This window comes from Pongo abelii, chromosome 6 (assembly GCF_028885655.2).
Source record: "Pongo abelii isolate AG06213 chromosome 6, NHGRI_mPonAbe1-v2.0_pri, whole genome shotgun sequence".
Lineage (NCBI taxonomy): Eukaryota > Metazoa > Chordata > Mammalia > Primates > Hominidae > Pongo > Pongo abelii.
In genome coordinates this window covers 79,782,079-79,800,696 of record NC_071991.2, presented here as the reverse complement: position 1 = coordinate 79,800,696, position 18,618 = coordinate 79,782,079, and the positions used below count along the sequence as shown (strand labels likewise).

General features: G+C 36.9%; 1 long non-coding RNA gene across 1 annotated transcript in view; it reads left to right on the top strand.

The window, feature by feature from the left end:
* Positions 1-18,618, top strand: part of LOC129060400 (uncharacterized) — an 88,529-nt gene that overhangs the window by 53,339 nt on the left and 16,572 nt on the right. The window contains exons 4-6 of the long non-coding RNA XR_010140875.1: positions 5,932-6,029; positions 8,069-8,205; positions 11,020-11,168. This is a non-coding gene — a long non-coding RNA (uncharacterized LOC129060400). The remainder of the gene's footprint in view (positions 1-5,931; positions 6,030-8,068; positions 8,206-11,019; positions 11,169-18,618) is intronic.

Sequence of the window (18,618 nt, the reverse complement as noted above, 5' to 3'; positions counted from 1 at the left end):
ATGACACGTCGTTTTTTATTTATTTTATTTTATTATTATTATACTTTAAGTTTTAGGGTACATGTGCACAATGTGCAGGTTTGTTACATATGTATACATGTGCCATGTTGGTGTACTGCACCCATTAACTCGCAAAAATAACACGTCGTTTTGTGTGTGTGTGTGTGCACGTACACATGTGTCTGTGTGTAAGTGTGCACACACACGCATGTGTGCATGATGTTGGTATAGATTTGCTAGAGATCAGATAGGTTTTTCTGAGAGTCTTATAAGGTTTGAGATGGAGGATGATTGAACTTATTTCTAGTCTGCTGTTTTCTCAGGAAGATACGATAGAGATGAATTGAGGGAAACTTGCAACTTAATGGTAGAACAATACAAGATTGTTCAGAGCTTTTTTCTTGCTGTTAATGTATTCTGCAACTGATACTTCAAGTGTGCCAATAATAATAAGAAGAATATAATACTAGCTAAAGTTTATCAAATGATTGTTGTGTGTCCTGCTCTGCTAACATACATGTGTTACCACATTTAATTCTTTGAGCTAGCTTCTATTCTTATTTATAGGGTTGAGGAGCAGGGAGATGTTACCTGACTTGTCCAAGTAACCTTGTGACCTTAACAAGGTTACACAAATGTCATACAAAGCATTTCTTGTAGAGAATCATTCTTGAAAATAAGTTTAATAATAGTTTCTGTCCCATTATAACTTTTCTGTACAAGACATTTATTTTAATAGGTTTTCTATAAAATCATTTTATATAAAGATTATTTAATAGACTAGCCTTAACTATAATAGACACTATCCAACTGATAAAGAATGAAGCACATAGATTTTTCAAAAACCAAAATGTCTTAATACTCTGGTGTGAATACATCAATGAAGTAATCATATTTGTTCTCAAAAGTACCTTAACTTAAATAATGCGTTTATCCTGAGATTAAAATGTTCCAGCTTCACAATTTTTGAAGTCCATAGTTATGTCAAGAAATTTCTGTTCCTGAATAATGCCTACATATCTAATTCAGCCTAATGTCCTTATACTAAGACTGTTAGGCAACAACAGTAATTTGCCACTTTTTCATTCCCTGCAAGTAGGATAGAAAGTCCACTTGAGTGACCATTTCAGGTCACAGAATAAGTCATTAATAAAATTGAGACTGAGACTCTCATGAGTAGATTCTTGCTGTAATACTCCATCCCTTTATAAAAGCTACTTTTCACTCACAGAAAGTGAGTAGCCCTGTGCCAGGTGGCAGTTGGCTGAATGTGACTCACAGCGGGCAGGAGGGAACTGCATGAGGGTTCCTTATGTGTCTTGAACAAAGCGAGTCAATTTTATTTCAACGAGCATTTACTAAATGTGATGCTGTGCACATTCTAAGTTAAAGATGGAACTACTAAGTCCTGATGCTATCCTAATTGTCTAAGCCAGGCATCTACTTAACAAATAAACAAATAAGTCAGTTGTGCCTATTTTAGTTCCAACTCCACCACAGAAAATCAGTCACATGAATAGTCACTAGGCATAGAGTGGAAAAACAAACATTTGATCGGATTGTGGCAGTCACTTATAGGCTAGATGCATCGCTGTTGAGTATATCAGGAACCAATTCCCACAATTTTGATTTCATGGGCTAGAAAAAGGTTTTTTGTTTTTGTTTTTGTTTTGTTTTAAATTGGAGACCAACATAGATCAAGTAGAATAAAAACCAAAGAACAAACCACCATCAAATATCACCATCAACACATATTTTGTTTAACATCAAATAATTAGTAAGGGTATAATCTTTTGTCCTTATCAGAATAAAGGATAGTTACTTAAATTGAATAGATTTAGTTTTGTGAAAGAAAATTCATTTAATTTTCCCTGTTCTTCTCCTTTTTACATGAACCATGAAAAACCTTGTCAGTCTGGCACCCCTTTGCAAATAGGAGTTTAAGAACCCTTTCCATAGATAAATTTTAGTCTCCATGATATAAACAACACTGGACTAAAAAGAGAGAGGTGAAGCCACACACCCAGGGCAGTCTTGAGAATACAGTGTCAGCAAAGGGGACACTGGCCTACTGATCAGGCCTTAGTCTCTTTTGGTGGCCGCATCGAAGGCAGGTGGCTCTCAGGGCCAAGTGGGTCCTCTTTGGATATGAAGAACAGCAACCTGTGAAAATGCTGTTATTTCACTACTTACTACCTGTGTTTTTTTTATGAGTTCAAATGTTAAGGAAATATGTCTCACGAATGTAACTACCAAATAATCAAGTCTATATGAACTTCACTCAAGCCAGTCGTCATGCATTTTCTTGGAACACAAACTACTTTGAGAATCAGATGAAAGCTATGAACTTTCCTCCCAGAAAACTGCACATATGTGTCCACCTAAGAATATCTTGTGCATATTCCAGGGGGACCTCTGAACTCTGTAAATGAATTCCAGTTTAGAGATCTCAGCTTTAGTGCATGAAGGGATTTGAGGTCTTCACCACTGCTATTCCAACTTATCTGTGCTTCCTTATACTGCTTTAGTTTCTACTTAATTCTCAAAAAGCCCTTCATGATTATCTTTGCTGCAGCTTCTTCTTGTATCCTCTAGCACATGTTCCTAGAGAGGAGGTTAGATTTTCATCTTGGCTCCTGGATTTCACTCCTTCCAGCTCCCTGCTAGGCCTGGACTACATTTGGCTGTGGTTCTGAAAACCTTTCTAGCTCTTACCATCTTTCCTTCAAAATCTGGATCTTGTTCTTACTCCTTTTGCCACAGATTTCACCTAGCTACAATTGGATTTTGTGAAAAAAGTCTGCCTCTTATAATGAAATCCCGAAGAACCAAGATGTTACCATCAGTTGACCTTTACATATTACTGTAGCCTAAAGACTATTGTGGTGCTCCTGCCATGAGATCAGACTTCTTGAATATCATGGCAAGTTGGAATCAGACCTAAGGTCACTATTACCCCTGTGCGCAGTCTAAGTAATGGCCAAGATTCTCAGTTAGTGGGTAGAGCTCGTCTGTCCCCTCTAGTCCTGGTTTACTCTTTTCTCCATCCTGCCTTGCCACAGAAGTCTCAGTAGGTCTGAAAGCTACGATGACATCCAGAGTTGATGTTAAGTCCACTTCTCTATATGGAAATAAATGGTCAAGGCAGGTTTTAAAATGTTTTCTCACTGACTTTTAGTAATATTAACTACTACTTAGCAGGGAGTGGATCTGAGCAACATATAATTGGCTAGCCTTCTTCAACTCTCTGATTTAGGGCATCTTAGTAGTATATAGACCTTTCACACACACAAAAAAACCCCAATCTTTTTTGATTAATCATCAACTTGAGGCTAATGAAGACTGTTCCACAAAGTTATTGAATTCAATGATGATAAGTACATGCCTTAATGTTAGGAAAGACTAAAAACCATCCAAATGTGGTGGATTTCAAGCTGTCATTGAGCACACTGAACTATGTTAACTAAAATTTATTGGATGTTTAGTAAGTACATAATACCTCAGTAAACATGTTAGTATTATCATTATTATGTGTGCCAAACATACTAAGTGCTTTATGTGAATTATTATTATTTTTTAATAATTTCAACTTTTACTTTAGATTCAGGTGGTACTTGTGCAGGTTTGCATAATGCCGATGTTTGGGGTGCAATTAATCCCATCACCCAGGTACTGAATGTAGTACCCAATAGTTAGTTTTTCAACCCTGATCATCCCCCTCCCTCCCACTTCTAGTAGCCCAAAGTGTCTATTGTTATAACCCATCTTTATATCCATGAGTACCCAATGTTTAGGTCCCACTTACAAGTAAGAACATGTGGAATTTGGTTTTCTGTTCTTGTGTCAATTTACTTAGGATAATGACCTCCAACTGCATTCATGTTGCTGCAAAGGACAAAATTTCACTGTTTTTAATGGCTGCATGGTATTCCATGATGTACATGTGCCATATTTTCTTTATCCAATCCTATGTGGACTATTTTATTTAATTTTCAGAAATGCTCTCTGAGGCAAGTACTATTATCTCCAGTTTAAAGTAAGCTTAGAGAGGTTAACCTGCTTAGGATCATTAGTAGAGCCGTAAATCAAATCCTGATTCTGGGGCCTAGGCTCTATACCACTGTAGTATATGGCATCTTTATCACACAGAAAATTTTCCTTGTAAGATCCTCTCAAAGTAATGTAGATCTTTAAACAAGGCCTTTGTTCATTTGCTGTGGATAGGTAGTGGCAGTCTGGAACACTGGTAAAGACTGCAGACCTGGAGTGAGTCAGACTATGTTTAATTCCAGGCTGTACCACTTACCAGTTATAAGAATTACAGCATATAAATTTAATTCTCTGTGCCTCAATTTTCTATTTGTAAAAATGGATCATGACACCTATCTCACAAACTTGTGAAAATTAACACATGTAAAATGTTTATAATACTCCGCATTTACAGTAAATGTTCAAAAACACAAGCTACTATTATTTGGGTTATGTCAAAATAGCCTAATATATTCTCCATTCCTTTATTTTCTGATGAAAGAGTAAATTCCAGAATAGAAAAATTTCTCTAGCCAACAATTTCATGCTCAAATTCACTGATATGCTGCAGTAATTCATTCAACATATGTTTGAGTTCCTTCTACATGTAAGGCATTCTGCTTGGCACTGGCCATCTTGTTCTGAGGTAGGGGCCAAATGAATGTGGACAAGTTATATAACTTCACCATAAGAGGCATTCTATAATAGGTGATTAATTCTGTTTCAGTCTGAGAAATGGCTTGGATCTCTCAGTTTCTCTAGGGGCCTCTCCCTTTATCAGGCCAATCTAAGACCCAGCAGTGCTGATTCCCTTAAATAATGATTGGCAAGTTCTTCTAACACTGAAGCATTGATCAAATGCTGAATAAAATAACCCTGGATGGTCAGCAACAGAATACACTGGTCATTATTTCTCTACTAGAAGCATAAGCTTATCTTTAGATACGCAGGCTCTCCAAAAGGGCTATGATCAGCTCAGTTGTTAAAAACATGCCTATTTAGTGAGTTGTTAACTCTTTGATCCCCATTATAACCTCCAAGGACCTATCAATCTATATGCTGTTCTGTTTTATAGTTATTATTATTCTTGAACAATGAGCATTTGGCATCTGAGAGCTCTGGAACTCTGTCTTTTTGAATATAATAGCACAGACTTGAAAGTAAAAACCTGCTTGCTATTCTGAAAGCCTCTTCTTGCTGGTTGCCCAAGTCACCACTGCAACTTTTTTCCCAGCAGGCAAAAAGCCCTGATTACCTTTTGTAGGAGAAAAAGGATTAGTCTAGGAAAACTCACCACTTTTGTTTTCATCTCAGAGACTGCGTATCATGAATTGCATAAGTCACTGAGACAAATAAATCATTGAGAGAAGCTAGTCAGTGTCCCTGGAAGTTTCTATTTCTTCTTCTCTTAGATATCTGGTATGCTGAAATAACACAGGGTTTCCTAAACCTTAGCCTCATTTATTTTCAGCATCAGAAGGACCCTTAATGACAGGGCCTTTACGAAGCATTAGAAAATTCCAGGGCCAATAGATATTCTGAACAGAAAGTGCTGACTTGAAAATTCCCTAAACTGAGGATTGCTGCCATTACAGCTGCGTGAGCTCTGACATTAGTTGTTGGTAAAGTGCATGGGTCAGGGTTCACCATGACCTTTTCTTCAGCTAGAAGAGTAAGGGATGACTGACCACAGATACAACCCAGATACTGTGGTACTGCCCAAGTATCCAGTTCACAGAGATCCTGCAGTGCTCACAGCTGCTCACTTCCTGTTGGGTTGGCCATGGAACCCATGGGTATAAATCCTGTTTTAATTTCCCTGCTGCAGGTAGTAGTTCTTAAAAGTTCAGGAGGAAAGGGTTCCCTTTAAGGGTCTGATGAAGCTTTGCACTTTCTTCTTAGAAATATGCACATACGGAGAATATCTTGAGTACAACTTCAGGGAATCTGAAGACTTTCTGAAGTCCATGTCAGCACCCCCTGGGGTCTAAACATCATAGGTATGTTGTTTGAACAAGTACAGTTCCTGGAATTTATTTTTATGGTTTTCACATCATATCCTTTCCTAAAATGACCCCTTTTCTTATAGAATCTGCAACTCTTGTCTTAGAAAAACTACAAGCAGAGACTCCTAAGCAAAGCTTGGTGTCTAAATTCCTCTTCCCTGCTTTATTTTTCCCCAGTTAGGTTTTTTCAAAAACTTTTTAATATGGAAAATTTCAAACATATAAAATAGTATAACAAATCCCCATGTGCTCATGAACTGATTCAACAATTACCAGCTTATGGCCAATTTGATTTCATTTACGTCTATACCTCTCCTCATATTATTTCATCAATTAGTTACTGAAGTGTAACATACGTTCTTTCCTTATTATCTTGAATCAAAACCTATATACTAATTCATTTATAAATACCTTATTTACATAAGAAATCATGCAAATTATAAGAAAAGCTTCAGTACCATTTTCAAACCTAAAAACATCGAGCAATTCCTCATATCATCATACAATGTTCATATTTCCAATGATCTCATAAATGTCATAAAAGTGTTTTAATGGTTCATTTGATTATATCAGAATTCGAGTAAAGTTTCCATGTTATGATTTCTTGGTATGTTTCTGAAGTCACTTTTAATCTATGAATTCTCTCACCTTTCCTTCTGCTTGTAATTTACTTGTTGAAGACACAAGATTGTTTTTCCTGTAGAATCTCCTTAAGTTGGGGTTTTGCTGGTGGCATCCCCATGGTGTAGCTTAATATATTTCTTGCATATGTTTTTCTTCTGACTGTATTTCCCATAAATTATTAGCTGGATCTAGAGCTTTCTTGGATTTAAGTTTGATTTGTTTGTTGAGGCTATTTCATCAAAGTGGTGGTTTGTATTTCTATCAGGAGTTATCTCTTTATTTATTTATTTATTTATTTATTTATTTATTTATTTATTTTGAGACAGAGTCTCACTCTGTCCCCCAGGCTGGAGTGCAGTGGTGCCATCTCAGCTCACTGCAACCTCTGCCTCCCAGGTTGAAGAGATTCTTCTGCCTCAGCCTCCCAAGTAGCTGGGATTACAGATGCACACCACCACGCCCAGCTAATTTTTTTGTATTTTTAGTAGAGACAGGGTTTCACCATGTTGGCCAGGCTAATCTCGAACTCCTGACCTCAGGTGATCCACCCACCTCAGCCTCCCAGAGTGTTGGGACTACAGGCGTGAGCCACCGTGCCTGGCCTTATGAGAAGTTATCTCTATTTGTGAGATGTTAGCAGCTATTGTTAATCCATTAGTTCATGAAAGGTTGCAAAATAGTACTATTATAATTCTATCACCTCTTCTTTATTTATTAGCTATAACACTTATTCAAAGAGCTATTTTCTTGCATTTCCTATTTTGTTGCTGTTTTAGTCTGTTTTGGCTGCTATAACAAAGTACCATATACTGGGTGGATTATAAACAACAGAAATTGATTTCTCACATTTCTGGTGGCTGGGAAGTCCAAGATGAGAGTGTCAGAAAATTCAATGTTTGGCAAGGGTCCACATGGTAGAAAAGGAGAGGAGTCTTTCTGTGGTCTCTTATTAGGGCACTAATCCAAACTCTCGAGGGTGGAGGCTTCTTAACCTAACCACCATGGAAAATCCTCGCCTCTTAATACTATCACCTTGGGAATTAGGATTTCAACCTGTGAATTCTAGGGGGACACAAACATTGAGACCATAGCAGTTACCCGTTGGCATATAATATACAGGGAAGCTGGGATAAATACTTGATTCTTTCCGTTTGTTTATCTATTTTCAAAATTATGAGTTGGCTCGCATTCTCCAAAAGTGACCATGGATTTAAACATATTTGATCAGTTTTAATCCATTGCAGTTTTTATCTGAATTGATGTGCTACTTACCCTATTTCTGGTCAGTTGGAGCCTCTTTATTTTAGTTCCTGAGTCCTTTTGAAATGACCATAGAAGTATTTTGATAGTTTACTTGATATCTATAGGACAAGATGTTCCCAGATCATCTTGTATATTTCTTGTCACAGAATCAGCCACTTCTCCAAAGACCTCTGGTTCTTTTCAGAGGGAAATTTTATTTGGACACATTAATCTTACTTCTGGATGTATTCGTTGATTGAGCCAAGTCTGGATATGGGCTTTTAACATTCTAATAAATTAATCGGTAAGAATATGTTTGGAGTACTGTTTAAATGATAAGACACACCTATCTTTTCTGTGATGTAATTAAAATATTATGGCCTTTTCTTGGTTATCATATATGTCAAATTTTATATGATCGTTTTATTCTAGACTCGCTGTTAGAAAACTTCAAAATGTCACCTAAGGAAACTCCAAAATTTAAATGTCAGAGGATGGTCCAGTCCTATAAGTTATTACAAATGCTATTATCAGGTTATGGATCCCACTTATTAAATTTATTTAATGTACTTACAACATCTAGTGATGTTGTTGAGAACTGCATCTTCAACAATTCCACAAGGTCAAACAGAGCCTACCCATTTGGGGATTTGCAATTAGATAGAAGGGATGACAAAGGAATTAGGAACTTGCACATATGATTTTTAAGTATTGAGAAGTGGTACAAATATTTGATAAAAATTCAAGAACAATGTTGAGTACAAAGGGTACATTTAAGAAAGATATATATGGAATAAATCAATGCTTATAAATTTTAAAATACTCAACAGTATTGTATATTAGTTCAGGATGCACACAGATGAAATTAAAACTTAAAACATGAGCAGAAAAGATGCACAACTTTGGACTACTGGTTACCTCTTAGGAAAGTGATAGAAAGAGAAAGAAATGAGATCAGGGAATGGTGCCAAAAGGACTTAATTACACCTGTGATACTTTATCTCTTTATTTAAACAAAAAATTAGAGGAAAAGATAAGAAAAGACAACAGAAAAAGTATGAAAGCCTCTGAATATATTTGACTTATTAAACTATGTGGTATGTGGCAAAGCAGTAATTTTAAGCTTTCAGCCACCTGCCTGCTCCATTTTTTAAGATAAAGAATATATATAATGTTTTCAAATGTGTATGTATGTATATATCCATATAGTTGAGAATTACTAAACTGCCTGAGTTTTGCGGCAGTATTCAGGTCAAGGAAACATGGGTCTTTATTTTTGCCAATAATGTTTTATTGCTGTAAAAATTACTAAAAATGCCAACTCTATCCTGAATCACTCAGCATATAACTACTGCAACAACACAACACCAAACAGCACATTCTGGCCAACATAACCAGTCTCCATTCTTCTCCTTTCAGCCTCTTTACCAACATGACCTAGGAAAAAATTGAGATTTACCCAGGCAAGATGACCATTTCTTAGTTCCTTTCAGCCCAATGCTGGGCCTCTTCAGTGATGCTCTTTCTAAGGGGGAAGAATGCTGTGGATGATGGCTAGTATCCCTAGTCTTCTGGCACTTTTAATTGTGGATTTACCTTCTTCATTCCCTACCATCCTCTTCCTCCTGGTGAGGTTAGATGAGGCAGAAGAGTGTCCCCATGGATGTGAAATCAACCTGGGCATCTCTTTGCTGAAAGTGGGGATGACAGCAACCCAGAAATGCAAAGATCTCTGATTCTCAAGGAAATTGCAAGTTTCCTTGAGAGGGCCTCTCAGAATTCTGAAGAGAAACTTCTGCTAACTACCTACTTGATATGATGGGATGCATTGAGAGCAGTTTTCAGTTCACCCAAAATCCAATCCCACAGATCCCTGGGACTCTTCCGTTTTCTATTCTGTTTCCTAGTTTTCTTTTTGTGTTCTCTATCACACTTCACATATTGCTCCCCTTGCCTTAGTGTATTTTAGAGGAATATTTATATTGGGAATATCTTATATGAAACTCAAGCTGGTGTAGGTATGAAAAAGAGGGTAGTGTAGAAATGGGGTGAGTCTCTACAATCAGAAAATCAATGAAATAAAAGCAGATAGGAAAAAGAACAAGATTAGGAACAAGAGAATGAGAGTTGCTTAGAAATAGAAGAGTGGAGATTCAGGGGGAATCAATATTCTCTGTAAGATTTTGAAAAATAATAAAATGTATTTATGTATTGCTCATATGATACAAATTTAGTACAATTTAATAAGAAATAGGGAAGATGAGGAAAGATAAGAGAAAGAGGGAAAGAAGAGAGGCAATGATATCATAACAATGTAGTAAAACACTTCTGGTGGCAGGGCAGGGCAGGAAGCAGTTTGGGGTCAACAAGAACAGTGCAATTACAAAATACTCCACTCATGTATACATGGCCTAAGTGATGAAGCCAAGAATAAAACCCAGATTTCCCGATTCCTGGCCCTGGGCCTTATGTATTAAATCATGTTGCCTCTGCTGTCAGATAATCATCTTGCATCTGGAACATAAATACAGCCAATTCAAATATGCATCTTGATCTTATCATGTGGTTAGCAATCCACACTGTTATTACTGTCAATAGGACTGCATCCCATTAATACCATGTTCACTTTTTGGCTACAGAGCTAGTGGCATAAGGTGGATAAATACAATATAGAATGTGGTCAAAGAAAATCACCCTTATTCCAAATACTACAAGATATAAGAGGAAGCTCCCAGGTAGAGCTACTGTGGAGAATCTTCAGGAAGCCACATGGAAAATCTGGGAAAATTTATTTTAAATAAAGATGTATTCTGTAATACATCTTTACTTGATAACTCTAAATCAGGTGGGATTTGAAAAAGTGTAATGATTTGGTTATGAATCTATTTTTAAATTAAATGACAATTTTTACTATAAGAAACACAACTTTTTTTTTTTTTTTTTTTGGACAGTCTTGTTCTGTCACCCAGGCTGGAGTGCAGTGGCACAATCTCGGCTCACTGCAACTTCCATCTCCCAGGTTCAAGTGATTCTCGTGCCTCAGCCTCCCAAGTAGCTGGGATTACAGGCATGCACCACCATGTCCAGCTATTTTTTTGTTGTTGTTATTTTTTAACAGAGACAAGGTTTCTCCAGGTTGGCCAGGTTGATCTTAAACTCCTGGCCTCAAGTGCTCCACCTGCCTTGGCCTCTCAAAGTGCTGAGATTACAAGAGTGAGCCACCACTCCCAGTCAAGAGACACAATCTTTATTATCATCTGTGCTCAGGTAAAATTGCCAAAATCCCCATTTACATTGCTTAGATTTTATTTTCACATTAATAAGCACTAGTTGTTGGAAAGACTGGAGGATTGATTATCAGAATTAGTTATTTGATGTATGATGAGTTATCAGCATCATTGTGGATTTTGACACTGAATCAATGGAAGAATAAACTCTATAGCTTGTGCTTCTCCAAATGCATTGACCTCATGTTCAAAATGCTGGATTGTCTCAACAACCTAAACTACAATTTGGACATCCATGTTCATAGCAGCATTATTCACAGTAGCCGAAAGGTAGAAGCAACCCAAGTATCCAAGAATGGATAAGTGGATAAACAAAATCTGACATATACATACAATGGAATATTATTCAGCCTTAAAACAGAAGAAAATTTTGGGGCATGCTACAACATGGATGGACCTTGACAACATTATGCTAGGTGAAATAAGTCACACGCAAAAGGACAAATATTGTATGATTCCATTTAAATGAGGTATCTAGAATCTAAGGCAAATTCATAGAAACAGAAAGTAGGATGGTGGTAGCCAGGGTTTGAGGGAGGGGAAGAACAAGAAATTCATGTTTAATAAGTGCATAGTTTCAGCTGGAATAGATGAAAGTGTTCTGGAGATGGATGGTGGTGATGGTTTCACAAAAATGTGATATACTTAATACTGCTGAACTATATATTTTAAAAATGGTTAAAGTGATAAATTTTTTGTTATATAAGAAATTACCAAAATAAAAATCACTACACTACATTTTATCAATCACTTTAAATTTAAATCTATTGTATACGCCCTTGGGTTTCCACAGGAAATCTGATTTAGTTATTTCTGATATTGATATTCACATTACAATAGTTTCTTGATAGGTGCATCACCTTTGAAGTCATGTATCACTTAACAATGGAGATATGTTCTGAGAAATGCAATGTGTGTGATTTTGTCGTTGTGCAAACATCATAGTGTACTTACACAAACCTAGATGGGATAACCTACCACACATCTAGGCTATATGATTAGCTTATTGCTCTTAGGCTACAAACCTGTACAGCATGTTACTATACTGAACACTATAGGCAATTGTAACACAATGGTTATATATTTGTGTATCTAAACATATCTAAATATATAAAAGGTACAGTCAAAAGACAATGTTATAATCTTATGGGACCACCATCATATGTGTGGTTCATCACTGACCAAAGCATGGTTAGGTAACACATGACTGTACTTGCTTAAGCAAAGGAAACCAAACCTAATCTATCTCAAAAGAGAAGCTGTATGTTGGATCACAGTTGGTACAATTTGGTGTAATCTGGATTACCACATAGCATGCCAATATCAGGGAAGGTAAAATTAATATGATATAATGTTATGAAATAAAGTCTGCTTTTGAAGTTAATGCCTGCAAATGCTATTTCTGAAGATCAAATGAAAATCTCTGCAGGCGGTCATTGCAGATAGTTTGGGCATTTCATCCTCTGGCTGCAGCTATATGCATCTTTTCTCATCAATGCTCCTTTGGGATCTTTTTGGATTAAAAAGATTATTTGGAATTATGTCCTGAAAGCTGATTGACCCTCAGTAACTGTGTAAGCTAGAAGGGCTGTCATGAAGAGATTGCCTCTCCTAGAGGGCCTGGCTGCCCCTGCAGCCACTGGAACCACCATCAGTCTGGGTTTGATGTAGGCTGAGGAAGGCTGACATTATCTTCTGGTTTTGATTCAAGCAAACGTCCTTGGTAGACTCTAATCACTGCCTGAGAGTGTTATATGAGATGAGATGATATGAATACTACCAGCTCAGGAATTAGAAAACAAATAGAATCACAGTTTTTAGAACTTAACCAGTCCTCAAGGAATAATTTGGTGATGTCCTGACCACAGATTCATTCATTCAGTCAGTTATCCAATTGTTATTAATCACCTGCTGAGTATTTAGGCACTGTGCTAGTCCAATCGAGTGGAGAGAAAATGACTGCCATAAAAACAATATAACCAGTTTAAGAGAAGTATACAATTTAATAAAGATTCCAAGAGAGAGATTCTTTTTGATTGAAGAATTATGAAAAGTCTTCGTGGAGATGGACACTGAACGAGGAGAGAGTGTGAGAAGTCTATGCTAGCATGTCCAATGAGGAAGAATGCATGGTGTTTGTCCAAGGATTAGCAAACACACCTATTGGACTGATGTATATAGCCAAATTGGAAGAGGAAATATGACTAGAAATTTAGACTGGAATATAATATAGAATGTCATATTGAAGATTTTTGGGAAACACACAGTGTTTGTGAAAAGAGGAGTAATTACAACCAAAGGATACCCAGGTTCTTACATCAAGGAGCATCTAAAAAAGGGGTTAAAATTGATGGTAGCATGAAGAGTAACCGCATAAAATGGACATTACTTTTTTTTAATAAATAGTATTCTTTTTGATTGCCTTCTCACTGGGTTGCACAGTCTGTCCACTGATGTGAACATTACATGTGGAATTTACTGACCATTGTTTTCACAAAACTTCCTTTAAAGCAGGGCTTCTCAACATTTTAAAATGCATACAAATCACCTGACATTCTTGTTAAATTTGAGATTCTGACTCAGTAGTCTGGGATGGAGCCTTAAATTCTACATTCCTGAAAAGCTTTGAGGTGCTGCTGCTGCTGTCCCTGGGAGGACATCTTGATTAGCCAGACTTTAAAGTCTTAAGTTTTCACAACCATTTCATCAAAAGACACAGCTTTTGGACACCGTGCTCCTGGGGTACATAACCATTTCTACTGTACCCACGACTGCTTCCTGTCCCAACTCCCAGCCCAGGATCACCATTATTTAAGGCCCATATCAAGAAAATGAATTGAGTGTTGAGAATAGAGTAGGGAGAGCCTGACATTGGGGACTGCAGATTAGGTGAGATGACAAAGGCCTCTTGATGAAGAGAAACATATATAACATGGGGTGCTTGGAAGAAGTGAGACTCTTCTGACTTATGGTATGATCCATCTGAGATTTATAACAATTTTTAAAATTAGATTAGCAAGCACACACGAACTACTAAGCTAATGAGCCCTCACCACCTGCCTGTTCCACCTCTGGTTGCAGGTAGCCTGTGAACAGGCTTGGATCAATTAGTCAATATAATTGAAGCCAAATGTAATTAATTATATAATTTCTGGCTGTCCAAGTTTAATTCACTAAATCACATTATGAAACTAGGGCATTATGAAGGATTAGAGAGAAAAGGGAAATGGGCTTGAGTAAAGCTCTCACAGGAGCTATAATTCATGTATTATTTCTTGAACTGCTATCTTTAGGAATGAAGCAGAGGCTCTAAACTCCCACTATTATTGATACAAATCCATGTGTCTTGTACACTCATGGGTTTGTGATCAAGTGTCACTAGTGTAAAAGCATAAAAAGTCTGTTATACCTGATAGGAGGGGCCACTGGGTAGGAGAAAGTTCAGGAGGAAGAGTCAGAAAGCCTGCTTACATTTTGATATTTACAAAGAAAGCATTAACAGAAACATAGAAGGGAGGCAAAGAAGTTGATGTAGGAGTGAAGAGCATAAACCACGTTTTCTTAATTGCTTTCATTACATAATTAACACCATGGATTGAATTACACACTGCCCCTCCCATATACTGGAGTCCTCATTCCCAGAACCTGTGAATTCGATCTTATTTGGAAATAGGATCTTTGCAGATGATCGAGTTAAGATGAGGTTATTATGATGGGCGCCAATCCAATATAACTGTGTCCTTATAGAAATGGGAAGTTTGGATACGGATACAGATACACAACAAGGGAAGAGGATGGGAAGACACCAGGAGAACACCCTGAACAAGCAAAGGACTCCTAAGGCTGCTGGCAGTTAAGAGAGAGGCATGGAATGGAGTGTGTCTCACAGCCCCAAGAAGGAACCAACCCTGACAGTACCCCGATTTCAGATTTCTAACCTTTGAAAATGTGAGGTAATAAATTTCTGTTGCTTAAGCCACCCAGTTTGTGGTACTTTCTTACAGCACCCCCAGGAAACTCATACAAAAAATATATGATTAATGATTACTATTTAAAAATCCAACACTAGAGAAGTATAAAGTACAGAAATAAAAGGGGAAACTTTTATCCTTATCTGATAGCATTAGGGGGTTGATATGTTTCTTTCCAGGTCTTTTATCTATTAATATGTATGTAAAGAATGTAGGCTGGGTGCGGTGGCTCACACCTGTAATCCCAGCATTTTAGGAGGCTGAGGTGGGCAGATCACTTGAGGTCAGGAGTTCCAGACTAGCGTGGCCAACATGGTGAAACCCCATCTCTACCCAAAATACAAGCATCAGCTGGGCATGATGGTGTGCACCTGTAATCCCAGTTACTCGGGAGGCTGAGGCAGGAGAATCACCTGAAACCAGGAGGCAGAGGTTGCAGTGTGTAGAGATCATGCCACTGAACTCCAGCCTGGGCAGCAGAGCAAGACTCTGTCTCAAAAAAAAAATTTGTTATAAAAATGAGATTATACCATAGATATTACTATGTAATATTACTATAGTAATATTGTTACAATGGATACTACTATGAAGCTTGCTTTTTTTCATTTAATAAATATATTGTGGACATACTCTCATATCAATTCATACAGATCTACTCTTTCATTATAATGGCTACATAGATTTTATTTTATAGATTTATCAGATGATTCATGATATACATTTGGGGAAAGAAAATTTACTATTACAAGCAATGTTGCCACAAACATATTTATTCAAATATCCTTATGCTCTTCTGAGAGTATTGCTCTAAGAAAGATTATAGAAGTGGAATTACTAAGTCAAATGTACTTGCGCTTAACGTCTTGAAAAAAATTGTCGAATTGTTCTTTAAAATGTTGCAATTACCTTTTTATTTATTTATTTATTGTAAGAAATGGCGTCTTGCTATGTTGCCCAGGATAGTCTTGAGCTCTTGAGTTAAGCAATCCTCCCATCTCAGGCTCCCAAGTAGCTATGACTATGGGCACATGCTACCACACCCAGCTGCAACTACCTTTTCAACATCGTACTGGAAGTTCCAGTTAGTGCAACAAGACAAGAAAAGGAAATAAAAGATATACAGATGGGAAAGAAGAAATAAAACTTTGTTCACAGATGACATGATTGTCTCTTAGAAAACCTTAAGTAATTGACCAAAAAAACTCCATAATAAGTGATTATAGCAAAGTTGCAGGATGTGAGGTTAATATACAAAAGTCAGTCACTTTCCTATATACCAGCAACGAACAAGTAAAATTTGAAATTAGAAACATGACATCATTTATGTTAGGACCTCCAAAAATGAAGCAGTTAGGTATAAATCTAACAAAATATATACAAGATTTCTATGAGAAAAACTACAAAACTCTGATGAAGGAAATAAAAAAGATTTTCTAAATAAATGAAGAGATATACCATGTTCATAAGTAGGAAAACTCAATTATTGTCAAGATATCAGTTTTTCTCACCTGTTCTATACCTTCAATCTAATCTCAATCAAAATCCCAGCAAGTTATTTTGTGGATGTTGACAATCTGTAAAATTTATATGTAAAGGCAAAAAGACCCAGGATACACAACACAATATTGACGGAGAGCAAATATTACCAACCTCAAGACATATTATAAAGCTGAAGTAATCAAGACACTATGGTATTGGTGAACGAGTATGAAGAGATCAATGGAAAAGAACAGAGAGCCCAGAAACAGCCCCACATAAATATAATCAACTGATATTTGACAAAAGGGCAATGTCAATACAATGGAGAAAATACAGTCTTTCAACAAATGGTGCTGGAACAACTGGATATCCACATGCAAAAAGGATATCCACATGGGTAGAGGATATGAACAGACACTTCCCAAAAGAAGACATTTATGCAGCCAACAGACATATGAAAAAATGGTCATCATCACTGGTCATCAAAGAAATGCAAATCAAAACCACAATGGGATACCATCTCACGCCAATTAGAATGACGATCATTAAAAAGTCAGGAAACAACAAATGCTGGAGAGGATGTGGAGAAATAGGAACACTTTTACAAGGTTGGTGGGAGTGTAAAATAGTTCAACCATTGTGGAAGACAGTGTGGCAATTCCTCAAGGATCTAGAAATAGAAATACCATTTGACTCAGCGATCCCATTACTGGGTATATACCCAAATGATTATAAATCATGCTACTATAAAGGCACATTCACACATATGTTTATTGGGGCACTATTCACAATAGCAAAGACTTAGAACCAACCCAAATGTCCATCAATGATAGACTGGATTAAGAAAATGTGGCACATATACACCATGGAATACTATGCAGCCATAAAAAAGGATGGGTTCCTGCCCTTTGCAGGGACATAGATGAAGTTGGAAACCATCATTGTAAGCAAACTATCACAAGGACAGAAAACCTAACACCGCATGTTCTCAATCATAAGTGGGAGCTGAACAATGAGAACACAGGGACGCAGGGCAGGGAACATCACACACTGGGGCCTGTTGCGGGGTCAGGGACTGGGGGAGGGATAGCATTAGGAGAAATACCTAATGTAAATGATGAGTTGATGGGTGCAGCAAACCAACGTGGCACACGTATACCTATGTAACAAAACTGCACGTTGTGCACACTCTAGAACTTAAAGTATAATAATACAAAAATCTTTAAAAAAAAAAAAAGAACCTAAAGAAAGGCCTTATATATGTCACAAAAATTACTCAAAATGGATTTACAGACCTAAATGGAAAGTGCAAAAGTATAAAACTCCTAGAAGTTACCATAGGAAAAAATCTAGATAACCAATGACTTTAGAGATATGACATCAAAAGCATGATCCAACAAAGAAAGAACTGGTAAGTTGGACTTCATCCAAATTAAAAATTTCTTCTCTGCAAGACAGTCTCAAAGATGAAAAGACAAGTCACAGGCCAGGAGAAAATATGTTTTCAAGAGATGCATCTGATAAAAGAGTGTTATCCAAAATAGACAAAGAATTCTTAAACCCGTTAGTCGGAAAACAACCTAATTTAAAAAATGGGCCAAAGACCTAAACAGACAACTCAATAAAGAGGATATTCAGATAGCAGATAAGCATATGAACAGATTCTCCACCTCTTATATTACCAGGGAAGTGTTAATTAAAACAACAGTAGGATACTACTGCACACCTATTAGAATAGCTAAAATGCAGAACACTGAGAACATCAGATGCTGGTGAGAGTGTGGAGAACCAGGAACTCTCGTTCATTGATGGTGGAAGTATAAAATGGTACAGCCACTTTGGAAGACAGTTTAATGCTTTCTTACAAAACTAAACATACTCTTACCGTAGGATCCAGTAATCACACTCTGGTATTTATCTAAAGGAGTTGAAAACTTATAGAACATGCACATACATGTTTATAGCAGCTTTATTCATAAT